Below are 16,991 nucleotides of genomic sequence, written 5' to 3' on the forward strand. Positions count from 1 at the left end.
AAGAATTGCTCTGGAAGCCATAGAAATTGAGAGGAGCCCCCTTTGCATAAATAAAAGAGATGACACGTCCCGCCTACCAAAAATTTGGAAACCAGCCTTAAACAAAAAAAACACTTCATAAAAATCACCATGTCAATCCTTCTAATAATTATGATTTTGGAATTTTGAAATTTGGAAACCAGCCTTAAGCAAAAAAAAACACTTCATAAAAATCACCATGTCAATCCTTCTAATAATTATGATTACACCAACCAATCAGATCACTAAAACATAATCACCCAATCTATTTGCTACATTCAAACCAAATCTCCACCCCCACACTATATACTAGGAAGAAATGACAGTTGCAAACATTCCATTTTACAACAGCACGAAGCTTGGAACTTCAGCCTGATGATGGTGAATGTGATTTCACCGAAACGTCGCATAGACATGCAAAATATTACACAGGGCAAAACCCCAACTCAGAACAATCTACATACATATACCCATGAAAATTTACGAAAACAAATATATATATATATATATATATATGTGTGTGTGTGTGTGTGTGTGTGTGTGTGTGTGTGTGTGTGTTCTTTTTATGTCGGATCACCCTGGTATATATCATATATATTCTCTCCCTCCCATCTACTTCTCTTCTTTTTACTTTCTGTCGTTATATATATTACTTAATGTCTATTCTCTTCCATATGTATTGTATATTGGACAAAGAATAAATAAAATAAAATTAAAATAAATACTTACTTTGGGAGTATCCATGTTGCTCCCTAAACGTTATTCCAGACTAAAGTCCCCCCCCCCCTAGATTTTTGCTACAAATACACTGTATTACAGAGGTCCCCAAACTTGGCAACTTTAAGACTTGCGGACATAGCTGGCTGGAGAATTCTGGGAGTTGAAGTCCACAAGTCTTAAAGTTGCCAAGTTTGGGGATCCCTGCTGTATTACATTATTGAAATTAGGTCAATGGAGGAAAGCAACCACAGTCTGAAATCTAGTGAAAAGTGGTATTTTTGCCAAAAACAAGGATTACCTGACACTCAAAGATAGAAATGTATCATCCTTTAAAAATGTATGGATTTTTATATATATAACCATCTTTAGGCTTTTTAAAAAAGCAGTATGATGCTAATACATTCTTCTGTGCATATGTATGTATATTCAATTACTCTTGTTCAGCTGGAAGAAGAAAATGTCTCGTTTCCTTTCCCCCCCCTCAAAGATTAAAAACTCTGTGGTCACCAGTTAGGTGCAGTATGCTTGTACATAGCTTTGTCAGGAGATGGTTGAGGAATATGTGTGAGTGTCCTGCCTTTCATTCCATAAACATCTGTGGTCTGCCATCTGCCTGCCTTCCCACATGTCATGTAATTCCAATGTAAGGGAATTCCTCCTTTGTTCTTTCCCTCTCCTGGCCAGGAAGTGTAGACACTGAGAAAGAATGTCAAGTGAAGGGGAGGTGAAAAACAATAATAATAATGTAAGTGTTATTTCCATGTCCTAAGAATAACAAAGAGAAACATTAAAATGAAGTTAAAAGAGATTAAGGAATAACCTAAGAATGAGATCAAGAATGAGAGACACCTTTTTCCTAGAAGAAAAATTGGGGGAAATGGAGGACGAAACGGGAGGATGGATTCCGCGACCCCGTAATACAGTTCCTCATGTTGTGGTGACCCCCAACTATACGTCTAGCGCCAATAGAGCTTTAAGCTGATTGGGAGGGAGGTCAGAGGGACACCCCCACTGTAAACACCTGATTGGTCAGATTGTAAAAATATGTTCGCAGACGCCAGAATAGAAGCTTTAGTTCCTAACCCCCTGGGAAATTTGTCTTTTCCCATGATCTTAGGTGATCCCTGTGAAACGGTCGTTCGGCCCCAAAGGGGTCCTGATCCCTAGGTTGAGAACCACTGAAGTACAATCAGCAAGAAGCCTGCTGAACGCAGCTTGGTGGTGCTCTACATCTTTGACTTGCTCTTTTAGAAGGTGTCTGAGTTGCTTATAACATGGAAAGCAGGTAGGAATGGAAGAACTATGAACCGGATAGTTTAATAAAAAGATTTCAGGTAGGCCTTCCTTCTTTTCTAAATAATCTCATATGATAGGGCTTTTGTGATTTTCTTTGATCTGTGCCTCATGGCAGAGGCCTCAAGATACCCTCACCTAAGGGGTTTTGGTGGGGGGATCTTATATTTTTAACATCTTAACTTGGAAGAAACTTTTGGACATGCATGTGATGTCTATAATTATTTCACTGAATTAATAGAGTGGTTAATATAACTTATATTTAATACACTTGATGATGTCAATTTGTTAAGAATGCGAGAGTTTTAAGATGTGATGCAGAGGTGAAATATTGGTCCTATGGTGCTGGTAATTACCAAGTAGTTCATACCTGTTTTTCTTGCAATATGTATTATTTCAGGAAATAATTTGTGTGCATATGTGCTTATCCATTAAAAATAATATAGCAATGTAACTAAAAACGGATAACCCCCAAAATCTGAAAGCATATAATTATTTATTTGATAACATTTTTATACCCATCCTCTTCAGAGCACAATGGTAATTACTGATCACAAGTTAAACATTTTGTAAAAAACCCTGCAATTTTAAACAAGGCCTTCATGACATTACAGTACAAAGCAGACTCAATAATTATATTTAAATGGCTACAGAAATGTAAAGTACTTAAGGTTAAACTGACATGTAAAATGCAAAAATAAAATGGCTTCACCAGCTGTTAGAACATCACAAAGAAATTGGCACCAATTTCCTGTGTAACTCATCCAGATACCAACTGCAATCACCGAAAAGGTCTTTCATAATTAGTCATACTAAATATAATCAGGGTTTCTTTGGGGAGTCACTGGCACACACAGGAAGATAGAATAGAATAGAATTTTATTGGCCAAGTGTGATTGGACACACAAGGAATTTGTCTTGGTGCATATGCTCTCAGCGTACATAAAATAAAATATACATTTGTCAAGAATCATGTGGTACAACACTTAATGATTATCATAAGGGTCAAATAAGCAATGAAGAAGCAATATTAATAAAAATCTTAGGATATAAGCAACAAGTTACAGTCATACAGTCAACATGGGAGGAAATGGGTGATAGGAATGATGAGAAAAACTAGTAGAATAGAAGTGCAGATTTAGTAGAAAGTCTGACAGTGTTGAGGGAATTATATGTTTAGTAGAGTGATGGCGTTCGGGAAACAACTGTTCTTGTGTCTAGTTGTCTTGGTGTGCAGTGCTCTGTAGTGACGTTTTGAGGGTAGGAGTTGAAACAATTTGTGTCGAGGATGTGAGGAGTGAGTAAATATTTTACCCGCCCTCTTTTTGACTCGTGCAGTATACAGGTCCTCAATGGAAGGCAGGTTGGCAGCAATTGTTTTTTCTGCAGTTCTGATTATCTTCTGAAGTCTGTGTCGATCCTGTTGGGTTGCAGCACCAAACCAGACAGTTATAGAGGTGCAGATGACAGACTCAATGATTCCTCTGTACAAGAGAAGCCCCAAATAGTCCTGTGGCAGAAATGACCCCAACTGCAAGATTTTTTAGATTGGAAACCCTGGGAAAACTAAGAAGCCTTCATTGGAAAAAACAATTTATAAGAGATGCACAATTGTATTAAAACTGCATTATCTTCACAGTTTTAAAATATTAAATTGTGAGTGGCTGCTTTACTTTTTAAAAATAATATCACTGAATTGTCATGATTGATAATTTTGTCTCCAAGAGGCTGGATATTATTAAATAACATAGTCCATCATTGTTCCTCCTTAACAAAAAAATCTTTCAAGTCAGTCTTGACCTTTGGTGGCTGCCTGGACAAGATTCCCTTGTAGGTTTCTTGGCAAGATTTTTGGAACTAGCTTACCTTCTTCTCCTTCTCCTTCTCCTTCTCCTCCTCTTCCTCCTTCCCAAGATGAAAAAAAAAGAGAGACTGACTTTAAAACTCCCAATCTCCTATTTCTAGACTGGTGCCTTTAACCGCTACATCAAACTGGTTTTCTATATCATTGTTTCCACACCTTAGCTATTTTAAGATGTAGGGACATCTGGGGAATACTGGGAATTAAAGTCCACACATATTAAAATTGCCGAAGTTCAGAAACACGGTTCTATATCATTGCCTAAAAGGGGCTGCTGGTCTTAATTAAAATGGGGAAAAGCTGCCATAGGTCACACATATTAGAAATAGGGTCAAAATACTTTAGCCTATGCAGTGTTTTCATATAGAATGGGGGACAGACTAAAATGAAAAGATCCCAAATGGTTTCTCAGACTTATTTTTCATCTTTTTGAGACAAAGAAAAATCTGTTGAATCTAAAGGTGGCTCTATTTCTTTAATATGTGAGGAGAGGGCAATATATTTCAGAGCGGGTTTTATTTTGCGTTAGTTCAGCTAAATTAAGAACAGTGGTGTGATGTGCTCCAAGTGAATATCTTTCCATATATGTTTGCCACTGTTACAGTGAAAATTGGTTGGGAGTGAGCAAAAAGCCTCCTTCCATGGAGCTGAACTGCTTCTGATCTGTCCTTTTTGATTTCACAATAGCATCATCAAAATACTCCCATTTCTCTTGGTGATTTATTTCCATCATTTCCTGTACTTTTCCAGGCTCTGGGAAAGAACTTACATTAACCCAGTGGGAACAGACATGCACATTCCCAAAATAGCTGAAGGAGTTCTTCTTCTACTCCTGACCTAGTAGAGTTTTAAAAAAAAGATGAAAGATGGTCCAAATCAACGCCTATTAACAGAACAATGAACAGGGGAAAATTAACCAGTTGTCTTGAGTATATACAGTGATACCTTGTCTTACAAACTTAATTGGTTCTGGGACAAGGTTCTTAAGGTGAAAAGTTTGTAAGACAAAACAATGTTTCCCATAGGAATCAGTGGAAAAGCGATTAATGCGTGCAAGCCCAAAATTCACTCCTTTTGCCAGCCAAAGTGCCCATTTTTGCGCTGCTGGGATTCCCTTGAGGTTCCCCTCCATAGGAAACCCCACCTCTGGACTTCTGTGTTTTTGCGATGCTGCAGGGGAATCCCAGCATCACAAAAACAAGTGCTTCGCTGTCAACGGAAGTCCAGAGGTGGGGTTTCCCGTGGAGAGGAGCCTCAGGGGAATCCCAGCAGCGGAAAAATGGGTGCTTCGCTGGCAACGGAAGTCTGGAGGCGGGGCATCCCAGCGGCGGCGGTGGGTTTGTAAGGTGAAAATAGTTTGTAAGAAGAGGCAAAAAAATCTTAAACCCCGGGTTTGTATCTCGAAAAGTTTGTATGACGAGGCGTTTGTAAGATGAGGTATCACTGTACTAGAATGGTGGATATTGCAGAACAGAGAAAAAAGAATCCTCTTCCTTGCCCGAAGAATGCCTCCTTCCTGGCCAATTCTCAATTCATTGTGAGAGCCCAAAGTGGTAATGTCTTGCTATGCAAGACAGGAGATATGAATTATAATCTCTTGCCTATGCCTATAAAAATTGCTCAGCAAGCTTTTAATTAAAAGAAAAACCGAACAGAAGAGGTCAAAAGGCTTCCTTTTGCATCTCCATCTCTCAATAGGCGGGTCCTACACATACATTTATCACCACTTCATTAATAGTTGTTGTTACATTTTATTGCAGTTTTACAGTTTTCTGTCTTCCATAACAATATTTGTTTAATGAAATTTGGGGGAACTGCTGAAATGGATAAGTGCTGGATAGATGAGAAGAATTGAAAAAAGGCAGTTTGGAATATCGATACTCCATATCTCGAAATGTAGAAGGAGAGGTTTGTTTGTCAATGGATCTGCAATGGTTAGTTTGGAATATTTTTACAAATTATTAGTGAGATAAACTCATTTTTTCAAAAACTCTAGATTTCTCAGCTAGAAATTCTGTTTCCGAGCTATTTGGTACTTTTCCTGTACAGACCTTCCTGAATATCTTACACAGCCTGGTTGTCACCAGGTAGGAAAAACTAGGCTACAAAGGAATTCAGTCTCAGACAAGATCATAGCATAATAAATTTAGAAGAAGCCATTCAGGCCAGTCTGATCTCTTCAATGTAGGAACTCCATTTTAAAGCATCTCTGACTAAGGCAACCTAACTCTCAAGAACTAAATTGCATTGTCAGTCACTTTTGTTTTGTTTTCAGACGTTCAGGCAGAATTTACAATAATCCTCAACTTACGAACACAACTAAGTCCAAAATTTCTGGTTGCTGTGCAAGGTTTATTGCTAAATGTGTCAAACCCATTTTTACAACCTTTTTTGCCACAAGTTGTTAGGCAAATCACAGCACTTATTAAATGAATCAAGCAGTCATTAAGCGAGTCGGGTTTCCCTCGTTGAATTTGCTTGTTGGAAGCCAGTTGGGAATGTCACAAATGGGGGTCACGTTGCAACCATTGTAAATACATTGACCTCTCCAGGTTCCTAAGAGGCCAGTAAGGGGCGTACATAAGTGCACTGGTGTGCCTTTCGTCCCCTATCCAATTGTCTTTCCTTTCTCTCACTTAGCATATATATTTTCTTTCTTTCATATATCCTCTCCTCTAAGTTCACTTTTACCCTTATATATATTACTACATGTCTATTTTTCTTCCTATGTATTTGTGTATTGGACAAATGAATAAATAAATAAGTAAGTAAGTAAACAAACAAACAAACAAACAAACATGCTGATTGCCAAGTGCCTGAATTATGATCACGTGACTGTGGGGATGCTACGATAGTCATAAGTATGAGGAACCATTATAAGTCACTTTTTTATTGCCATTGAAACGTCGAACAGTTTGTAAATGAATGGCTATAAGTCGAGGATTACTTGTAAATAGTTAGTTTATATCCCGTACTTTAGGATAGACACCATGTATCAGCTCACATGGGGCAGTCCTTCAAATACTATGCAAGTACAGTGGTACCTCTACTTAAGAACTTAATTCATTCCATGACCAGGTTCTTTCAATAGAAAAGTTTGTAAGTAGAAGCAATTTTCCCCATAGGAATCAATGTAGAAGCAAATAATGTGTGCAAACCCCTTAGGAAAGAAATAAAAGCTCGGAATTTGGGTGGGAGGAGGAGGAGGAAGAAGAGGAGGAGGACAGTCACTGCCAAAGGAAGAAGGTGAGGTGAGGGGAATCAAAAAAATCCAAAACTTTAAGGCTTCCACGCGCCTCCCATACACCCAGCATGAGGCTGCCTCCCATACACTGCGCCAGAGAGAGAAACCCAGGGAGAATGGCAGGAAACTGGCCGGGCCTTCGTGCCGCTCTCAAATTTCCTGGGAAATTTTCCCAGGCTCGGGTTCTTAAGTAGAAAATGGTTCTTAAGAAGAGGCAAAAAAATCTTGAACACCCAGTTCTTATCTACAAAAGTTCTTAAGTAGAGGCATTCTTAAGTAGAGGCATTGCTGTACTGTAATTTTTCTCTTCTTCATCTTTTCTCAAGGCTCAACTTAACCATTCCTTCTGTGGCCTCTTTCATTTGTCCTCCCTTCACCTTGGACTGGCTCACATTGCAGATAAAGGAGAAAAGTTTCTGAGACTTGATTTAAAAGAGCATTTCTTCTCCCAGTAAATGTTATCTACAGGAGACACAAACAGTCTAGCAGATGAAAAAAGGAAGGTTTGTGTGGTTTCCCTTCCTGCTTTTCATCCTTAACTCTCTTTTTTGAAAAATCCTTTTAAAAGATTGCATTGCAACTTAATTTGCCTCTGGTTAACAAAACATGAAGAGGTGGAGAACTTAGTATTCAAATCCTAGTATCTGCCTATGCCAAGTCTACCTCCAAATAAATGATCTGTTGCTGCTTCCTCCTGGGAGTTAGGCCATGCAGTCATTTTCTGGTACCAGGGAGATTATAATAGCTAGGCCTGCTCCATGTGGCCTTGTTTTTTCCAGGGGAAGACACAACCAATTAGCTTTCTAGCACTGCTTCTGTTAGATCTTCTGTAAACAACAGCAGCTGGTGGGTACATCAGGATGGAAACCAATACCCAAAAGGGTCTCCAAAATGTAAACTCTGTCTATTCAGAGGGTATATGCATTCATTCCTCCAGGGATTATATTTTGTTTCATTACAGCAATCCTTAAGCAGTTTCTACCTGCATGTCTATGCTGGTTTCTGATAGTTTGTTAACTCTTCTTTAGACAACAGTAGCAGGAATCCAAAAACATTTTTTCTACGGTATAGTGGAAAATGTCTTCCCATTATTGTTCAACTAAGTGAGATTCGGAAACTCTTTCCCATGTTTAAGTTCTTGCGTACTTGTTTGTACAGAACTGTTTGTTACTTTGTGGGATTTCACTTCCTAATGGACTAGATAACATAGTGTTTGTTGCGGTTAGAGGATTAAGCTTGGCCTGAGAAATCCATGTTCACATTCCTGCCTGTGCTGAACCTCTTGAGTGACAGTTATTCATGGAGTTCTTATAAGAATAAAATAGGAGAGAGGTAGATATTATGTGTCCTTCAGAAAAGCTATGTTATGAATGCAACAAATACCGTATACATTTTTGTATCCTTGTTTTTAATACTCTAACAGTAGATCCTAGAATATGGATTATAAATGCTGGCAAATAAAACTCGCTTTTTACAATGTTAAATGCAGTGTTTGAAAAGCTGGCATTGTATAGAATGCCTAGGAAATCTATGGAATGTGTGACTTTTTACGCAAAGTAGGAAATGTCTGTGCTATTTTAATATGCTATATACTTTCCCTAGACGTTGCATATAATACCTAGACATTATGCAGAATGGCAAGAACTTCTTAGGCAAAGTGTAAAAGAGTCATGACCTAACCCTTTATTGAAAAGATGTACAGTGATACCTTGTCTTACAAACTTAATTGGTTCCGGGATGAGGTTCTTAAGGTGAAAAGTTTGTAAGACGAAACAATGTTTCCCATAGGAATCAATGGAAAAGTGATCAATGCGTGCAAGCCCAAAATTCACCCCTTTTGCCAGCTGTAGCGCCCATTTTTGCACTGCTGGGATACCCCTGAGGCTCCCCTCCATGGGAAACCCCACCTCTGGACTTCTGTGTTTTTGTGATGCTGCAGGGGAATCCCAGCAGGGGAATCCCAGCATCGCAAAAACGGGCGCTTCACTGGCAACAGAAGTCCGGAGGTGGGGTTTTCCAGCGAAGCAAGCATCAGTGAAATTGCAGCATCACAAAAATACCAAAGTCCTCGAAACCCCACCTCTGGACCTCTGTGTTTTTGCGATGCTGCAATTTCACTGAGGTTTCCCTCACTGGGAAACCCTATCTCTGGACCTCCGTTGCCAGCGAAGCGCCCGTTTTTGCGCTGCTGGGATTCCCCTGTTCGGATTCCCCTGCAGCATCACAAAAACACGGAAGTCCAGAGGTGGGGTTTCCCATGGAGGGGAGCCTCAGGGAAATCCCAGCAGTGCAAAAACGGGTGCTTTGCTGGCAACGGAAGTCCGGAGGCGGGGCATCCCAGCAGCGGCAGTGGGTTTGTAAGATGAAAACAGTTTGTAAGAAAAGGCAAAAAAATCTTAAACCCCGGGTTTGTATCTCGAAAAGTTTGTATGACGAGGCGTTTGTAAGATGAGGTATCACTGTATATGAAAACGAAAGAAGAAATGCAAAATAAAATACAGGGCTTTCTTAGTGAAAGACCAGTATTGAGCTGCTTGTTGCAACGAGGAAGGCTAGAATTTTAGTGGGAGTATTTTGTACTTTGCCAGGTTGCCTTTTGGCTTTGCATAGAATGGAAATATGTGAAATATTGTTTCATACCTTGATGTTTCATATTTGCCATTCTATAGATTTTCTAGGCATTTTATAAACTGCTTAATTTCACACAATGACAATAACAAAATTATTTTAAATTAACTATTCTTGGAGGTCTACTGCAGCAAAAAAACCATTTTGTCCCTTTGCTGTTAGCACCACTTTTATAATAAGGAAAGATTTTCACATTCTGTCATTAATATTTGCTTTCCAATATTGTAAATAATTTGAACTGGCCTTTGAGATGAACTGAGATAAACAAACAAAATATGTACATAGAAAATGAAAAAGGGGCAGATCAGAAAAGAAAGTAGCACAAACCTGAAAGTAAAATGTTATCAGTTAATAAACCCCTCTTTTAAATTCAATATTCCTCTTCCAACTAAAAAAATGCACCAGTACTTTGTGAAATACAGGTTAAAGAGCCAGGACAGAAGCTTGTGATTGAAAACTTTGCTTTATAGGACAAAATGAATTTCATCTGCCTCAAACATTGTGTGGAGAACCAATAACATACCAGAAACTTGGACAAGGACAAAACATTTTCTATCTTCAAAAAAAGAGAAAAGGAAGATCCAGCACACCAACCTCTCAATCTAATATTAACACGTGTGAAGTTTCTAGAGCAAATAATAGTGAAACACTGCTGTAAAAATCTTGGAAATTGTTACCAAAGTCAGCATGGATTTGTGGACAACAAATCTCATCAGATTTATAATAATTTGGTTTTTTATCTGTCATGCTCTTTGACAGATTGTAGAAATCCCATAAACATGCATTTTTTTAAAAAAATAATTTTTAACTTTAACCAAATCTTTTATTTATTTTTTTAAAATAATTTTTATTGAATTTTACACATTAAAAAAACACAAACACAACATTCAAACAAACATCAACACAAATGCAAATCCAACTATTTTTCAAGTAAGTTAACATCCAACTATTTCCTTCTTATCCATATACTATAAGATCATATATCTATACAAATATTATAATATCATACTCATTTTCATAGTAAATCAATTTTCCTTTTTTATTATCCATTTGTATCACAATGTCCAGATATTTACTTACTTACTTACTTACTTACTTACTTACTTACTTACTTACTTACTTACTTATTAGATTTGTATGCCGCCCCTCTCCATACACTCGGGGCAGCTCACAGCAATAATAAACAATATATATTAATAGTCCAAGTCATTTTTATCATTTATTGCCATAGTTAACTGATCTATTTTTGCACAATCATATACTTTCTTAATTATTTCTCTATCCTCTGGTATTCTTGAATCATTCCATTTTTGTGCATACATAATTCTTGCTGCTGTCATAATATGTAACAGCAGATATAAACGTTTGCATTTTTACTTCAGTAAAGCATTTATGGAAAATCTGCATCATGTGCTAATTAGCAACTAAGTAAATGTGGTTCGGACAATTAAGCTCATCCACAGCCATCTTGAAAAATGTTTTCAGAGAGGGTTCCTTAATAATTCCTCATCAAATTGGAGAAAAGTATCAAACAGGACTCTACAAGGATTAGGTCTCCTATTCTGATGTTCCATTAATGATTTAAATGAAGAAGCTGAAGGGAAGCTTATCGAATTTTCAGGTTATAAAAAAATTGGGATAATTGATTTCATAACGGTTAGAAGTAATACTCAAAACCACCTTGATAGGTTGGGAGGAAAGGACTAAAATTACAATAATGAAGCTTAAACAAGATTAAGGGCAAATTTCCTCATTTAAAAAATAAAAATAAAAGTTAGCACAACTTGTATAGAATAGGGCAGTGTTTTTCAACCTTTTTTCTTCAGGAAAACCCTTTGGTGTCATCAAATTTATGGCAGAGCCCTGGTTGAAAAACACTGCATTAAGCTGTACATCCTGAAGCTGAAATAGAATTCTTTTATTGGCCAACTGTGATTGGACACACAAGGAATTTGTCTTTGGTGCATATGCTCTCAGTGTACATAAAAAATATATATATTTGTCAAGAATCATGAGGTCCAACACTTAATGATTGTCATAGGGGTCAAATAAGCAATCAAGAAACAATTAATATAAATCACAAGGATACAAGCAACAAGTTACAGTCATAGTCATACGAAAGATCGGTGATAGGAATGATCGGAAACTTCAGATCATGCAGAATGCAGCTGTGAGAGCAATCATGGGCTTCCCCAGGTATGCCCATGTTACACCAACACTCCGCAGTCTGCATTGGTTGCCGATCAGTTTCCGATCACAATTCAAAGTGTTGGTTATGACCTATAAAGCCCTTCATGGCATCAGACCAGAATATCTCCGGGACCACCTTCTGCCGCACGAATCCCAGCGACCAGTTAGGTCCCACAGAGTCGGCCTTCTCCGGGTCCCGTCGACTAAACAACATCGTTTGGCGGGACCCAGGGGAAGAGCCTTCTGTGTGGCGGCCCTGACCCTCTGGAACCAGCTCCCCCTGGAGATTAGAACTGCCCCCACCCTCCTTGCCTTTCGTAAATTTCTTAAAACCCACCTCTGCCGTCAGGCATGGGGGAATTGAGACATCTCCCCCGGGCCTATACAGTTTATACATGGTATGTTTGTGTGTATGTTTGCTCTTAATAATGTGGTTTTTAGTGTTTTTTAAATTATTAGATTTGTTTTACATTGTCTTTATTATTGCTGTGAGCCACCCCGAGTCTACGGAGAGGGGCAGCATACAAATAGATAGATAGATAGATAGATAGATAGATAGATAGATAGATAGATAGATAGATCGATCGATCGATCGATCGATCGATCGATCGATAGACAGACAGACAGACAGACAGACAGACAGACAAACTAATAGTAATAGTAATGCAGCCTTAGAGGATGGAGGCAGAATCAGCAAGTGCTGCTACCACGTGGGAGTCCGTGGCTGCAGAGTAGCAGAGAGAGAGAGAGAGAGAGAGTGGCTGCGCCATGTACCCTCGCCGGGAGTGTCAGGCCTGAGCAGGGAAATAAGCGGAGGCCGTTCACTCCATCTCACCCGCTTTCCCTCCCCATTTTTTGGCAGCTGCAGGGATTGGTGGGAGGGTCGAAGTGAAGGCAAAGTCGAGGAGGATGCTTTCTGCTCCACCTTCCACTCCTCCTGCCCTCTCAGGCCCCGAGCGTGAGGGGAGTAGTAGGGCGCTCTCTCTTACAATGGCCTGCACAGGGAAAAGGGAGATAACGAGTTGACCGCTTGGCTGAGCGCATCAGCATGTATGCAGACACGGGAAGGAGGCGTGAGGAGGAGCAGGAGAGAACCTTGAGCCGCCTGGCACGCCTCAGCCCTGGACTGGGAAGCTCCGCGTCAGAGATGCTGGAGAGGCAACTGCTCCGCCTCCTGCTCTTCCTCCTCCTGCCACTGCAGCCCTCACTTTGGCCCCTCTGCTGCAGCAAGGGGCTAGAGGGGCGCTGCTGCTGGTGTCGGTGCCAATGCTGCCGCCACTGTCACTCCTCCTCCTGCTTGGCGGCTGCTGCTACTGAGCATGATTGATCTGCCGGACATGAGATGGAGGAAGAGGCTGCCCCGCTGCAGAAGCGGGTGGGATTGAAGGGTGGGCCTGCCTTGCCTTGCCTTCTTATTAAGTGGCGGAAACCCTGGCTGCCCCTCGCGGAACCCTTGGGTTCCACAGAATCCTGGTTGAAAAACACTGGAATACAGGATAGTTCATTTCATAATAATACTTGTGGAAAAATGACCCTCGAATAATGTAGTTCATTCTAAACAAATAAAACCAAGCTGTAACCAATTCAACACAATATAACTAGCCAAGGAACAACTTGCCACAGGACAATTCAATATGGGATAACTCAATGCAAAAAAACCCCTGTGCTCTACTACAGTGTTTCCCAACCTTGGCAACTTGAAGATATTTGGACTTCAATTTCAACCATGGTATCCTTCTGCACCGACTAGAGGGGTTGGGAGTGGGAGGCACTGTTCTTCAGTGGTTCTCCTCATACCTCTCTGGTCGGTCGCAGTCGGTGTTAGTAGGGGATCAGAGGTCGACCTCTAGGTCTCTCCCTTGTGGGGTGCCTCAGGGGTCGGTCCTCTCCCCCCTGCTATTTAATATCTACATGAAACCGCTAGGTGAGATCATCCAAGGGCATGGGGTGAGGTATCATCAATACGCTGATGATACCCAGTTATACATCTCTACCCCATGTCCAGCCAACGAAGCAGTGGAAGTGATGGGCCGGTGCCTGGAGGATGTTAGGGCCTGGATGAGTGTCAACAAGCTCAAACTCAACCCAGACAAGACGGAGTGGCTGTGGATCTTACCTCCCAAGGACAACTCCATCTGTCCATCCATTACCCTGGGGGGAGAATCACTGGCCCCCTCAGAGAAGGTTCGCAACTTGGGCGTCCTCCTCGATCCACAGCTGACATTAGAGAAACATCTTTCAGCTGTGGCGAGGGGGACGTTTGCCCAGGTTCGCCTTGTGCACCAGTTGCAACCCTACTTGGACCGGGAGTCACTGCTCACAGTCACTCATGCCCTCATCACCTCGAGGCTTGACTACTGTAACGCTCTCTACATGGGGCTACCTTTGAAAAATGTTCGGAAACTTCAGATCGTGCAGAATGCAGCTGCGAGAGCAATCATGGGCTTTCCCAAATATGCCCATGTTACACCAACACTCCGCAGTCTGCATTGGTTGCCAATCAGTTTCCAGTCACAATTCAAAGTGTTGATTATGACCTATAAAGCCCTTCATGGCACCGGACCAGATTACCTCAGGGACCGCCTTCTGCTGCATGAATCCCAGCGACCAGTTAGGTCCCACAGAGTGGATCTTTTCCGGGTCCCGTCAACTAAGCAATGTCGCCTGGCGGGACCCAGGGGAAGAGCCTTCTCTGTGGCGGCCCCAGCCCTCTGGAACCAACTCCCCCCAGAGATTAGAACTGCCTCCACCCTCCTTGCCTTTCGTAAACAACTTAAAACCCACCTCTGCCGCCAGGCATGGGGGAATTGAGATCCTCTTTCCCCCTAGGCCTTTACAATTCTATGCATGGTATGTATGTATGTTTGGTTTTTATATTAATTGATTTTTAATCATCAATACCAAATTACTATTGTACACTGTTTTATTGTCGCTGTTAGCCGCCCCAAGTCTCTGGAGAGGGGCGGCATACAAATCCAATAAATAAATAAATAAATAAATAAACTCCCAGAATTCCCCAGCCAGCAAATGCTGGCTGGGAAATTCTGGGAGTTGAAGTCCAAATATCTTCAAGTTGCCAAGGTTGGGAAACACTGCTCCACTAGACCCATTCTTCTCTTGATATTATTAGGGTGACCGTCTGCCTCTTTCTCCTTTCTTAGCTTTATTAAAATCATTAGCACATGATTCTGATTCCTAGGACAACGTGCGTCGCTTGAGAAAACTGCCTAGGAGAGGCCGAAAGAACTGGAACTATCTGTGCTGAAGTTATGGGCCATGGTTATGGCAGTGTCTGTTTAACTAAGCCAGGCTTGGGTCTTCTACGCTCATTTCCAAAGCCGTCCCAGCTTAGGGGAAGTGAAAGTTCCTGCCAGCCTGCACTTCTCTTCCAAAAGCTATCTCAACTTATTTAAAAAAAAAAAAACAATTATTTTTCCTGACGGTTAATGTGCATTGTTAATCAGCCAGGATCAATCCCAATATATTTTAGCCTCTGATAAAATTATATTAATTTTAATTGGCCTACTTGTGTATATTATGCTGCTGGATATTTAATGAAATAGCACCCACTAAGTATTTGACTTGTGATTTTATGTGGAAAATATAACAAATGGATTAGCTTGAAGTTACCTGGAAGATATTATGAGAAATATCTCTATAAGAGAATTGTACTGTATGTTTCTTTGTACAGAAAAAAAGCAAAGTTAGATAAGGAAAGCAAATATTTTATTTATTTTTATTTATTTATTCATTTGTCCAATACACAATTACATAGGAAGAAAAATAGACATGTAGTAATATATATAAGGGTAAAGTGAACTTAGAGGAGAGGATATATATGAAAGAAAGAAAATATATATGATAAGTGAGAGAAAGGAAAGACAATTGGACAGGGGACGAAAGGCACACCAGTGCACTTATGTACGCCCCTTACTGGCCTCTTAGGAACCTGGAGAGGTCAATCGTGGAGAGTCTAAGGGAGAAATGTTGGGGTTTAGGGGTTGACACAATTGAGTCCGGCAATGAGTTCCACGCTTCGATAACTCGATTGTTGAAATCATATTTTTTACAGTCAAGTTTGGAGCGGTTCGTATTAAGTTTGAATCTGTTGCGTGCTCTTGTGTTGTTGCGCTTGAAGCTGAAGTAGTCATTGACCGGTAGGATGTTGCAGCATATGATCTTGTGGGCAATACTCGTGTTTTAGGCGCCGTAGTTCTAGGCTTTCTAGGCCCAGGATTGTTAGTCTATTTTCGTAGGATATTCTGTTTCGAGTGGACGAGTGAAGGGCTCTTCTAGTGAAATATCTTTGGACATTTTAAAAAACTCTGAATTTAGATTTGTTCATTAAAAAGTAATATATAGGAGGTTTTTTTATTGTGGGGTTCCTTTCAGCCAGTGTTGGACTGGACTGGACTGATTCCTGCAGGTTTCTTGGCATGATTTCAGAACAATTGCCTATTTTCTAGGGCTCAAAGTCATGCTTGAGGTGCATCTAGAACTCACATTTCCTCAGATACTGTAGTTGCCTGGTTCCTTAACAACTACATTAAACTGGCTCTATAATAAGTAGCTAGTGCAACAGATTACATTATTCCTTATGTGTTGGATACCTCATAGTATCAAAGAGGAGTCAGTTATGATAGTTTTATTGCTGGAAATGTAAACCATTATCTTACACGATTAGGACTTGTCTCATAATTGTTAACGTATCTATGGGTCAAAATCCATAGATACGTTAACAAGGCTGAAGACTAAGGTCACCTGTGTTCTATTACTTCTCCAATATTTTGAATCTAAGGAAGCATGAATTTTTCATGTATGGAGAATAGCCAGAAAGGATTTCATGAAACACTGGAACAATAAATCAATTTTGTTTTAACATTGGCTTTTCATTTTTTGCCTTATTTTACAAATTCGAACATGTACAGTATACTGTACTTCTTTCTGTAAGCTAGCCAGAGCCATTGTAATGGATGGCATATGTTTTATAACTTTTACAACTAGTTTGGGCCAATAGACTGCCAGTATGTATGTACC

The 16,991-nt window shown here is 40.1% G+C and overlaps 1 protein-coding gene across 4 annotated transcripts in view; it reads left to right on the forward strand.

Annotated features, from left to right (window-relative positions):
* Positions 1-16,991, forward strand: part of PALM2AKAP2 (PALM2 and AKAP2 fusion) — a 348,527-nt gene that overhangs the window by 67,810 nt on the left and 263,726 nt on the right. The gene's annotated exons all lie outside the window — the stretch shown is intronic.

The sequence above is a fragment of the Erythrolamprus reginae genome, chromosome 2 (genome assembly GCF_031021105.1).
Source record: "Erythrolamprus reginae isolate rEryReg1 chromosome 2, rEryReg1.hap1, whole genome shotgun sequence".
In the NCBI taxonomy this organism is placed as follows: Eukaryota; Metazoa; Chordata; class Lepidosauria; order Squamata; family Dipsadidae; genus Erythrolamprus; species Erythrolamprus reginae.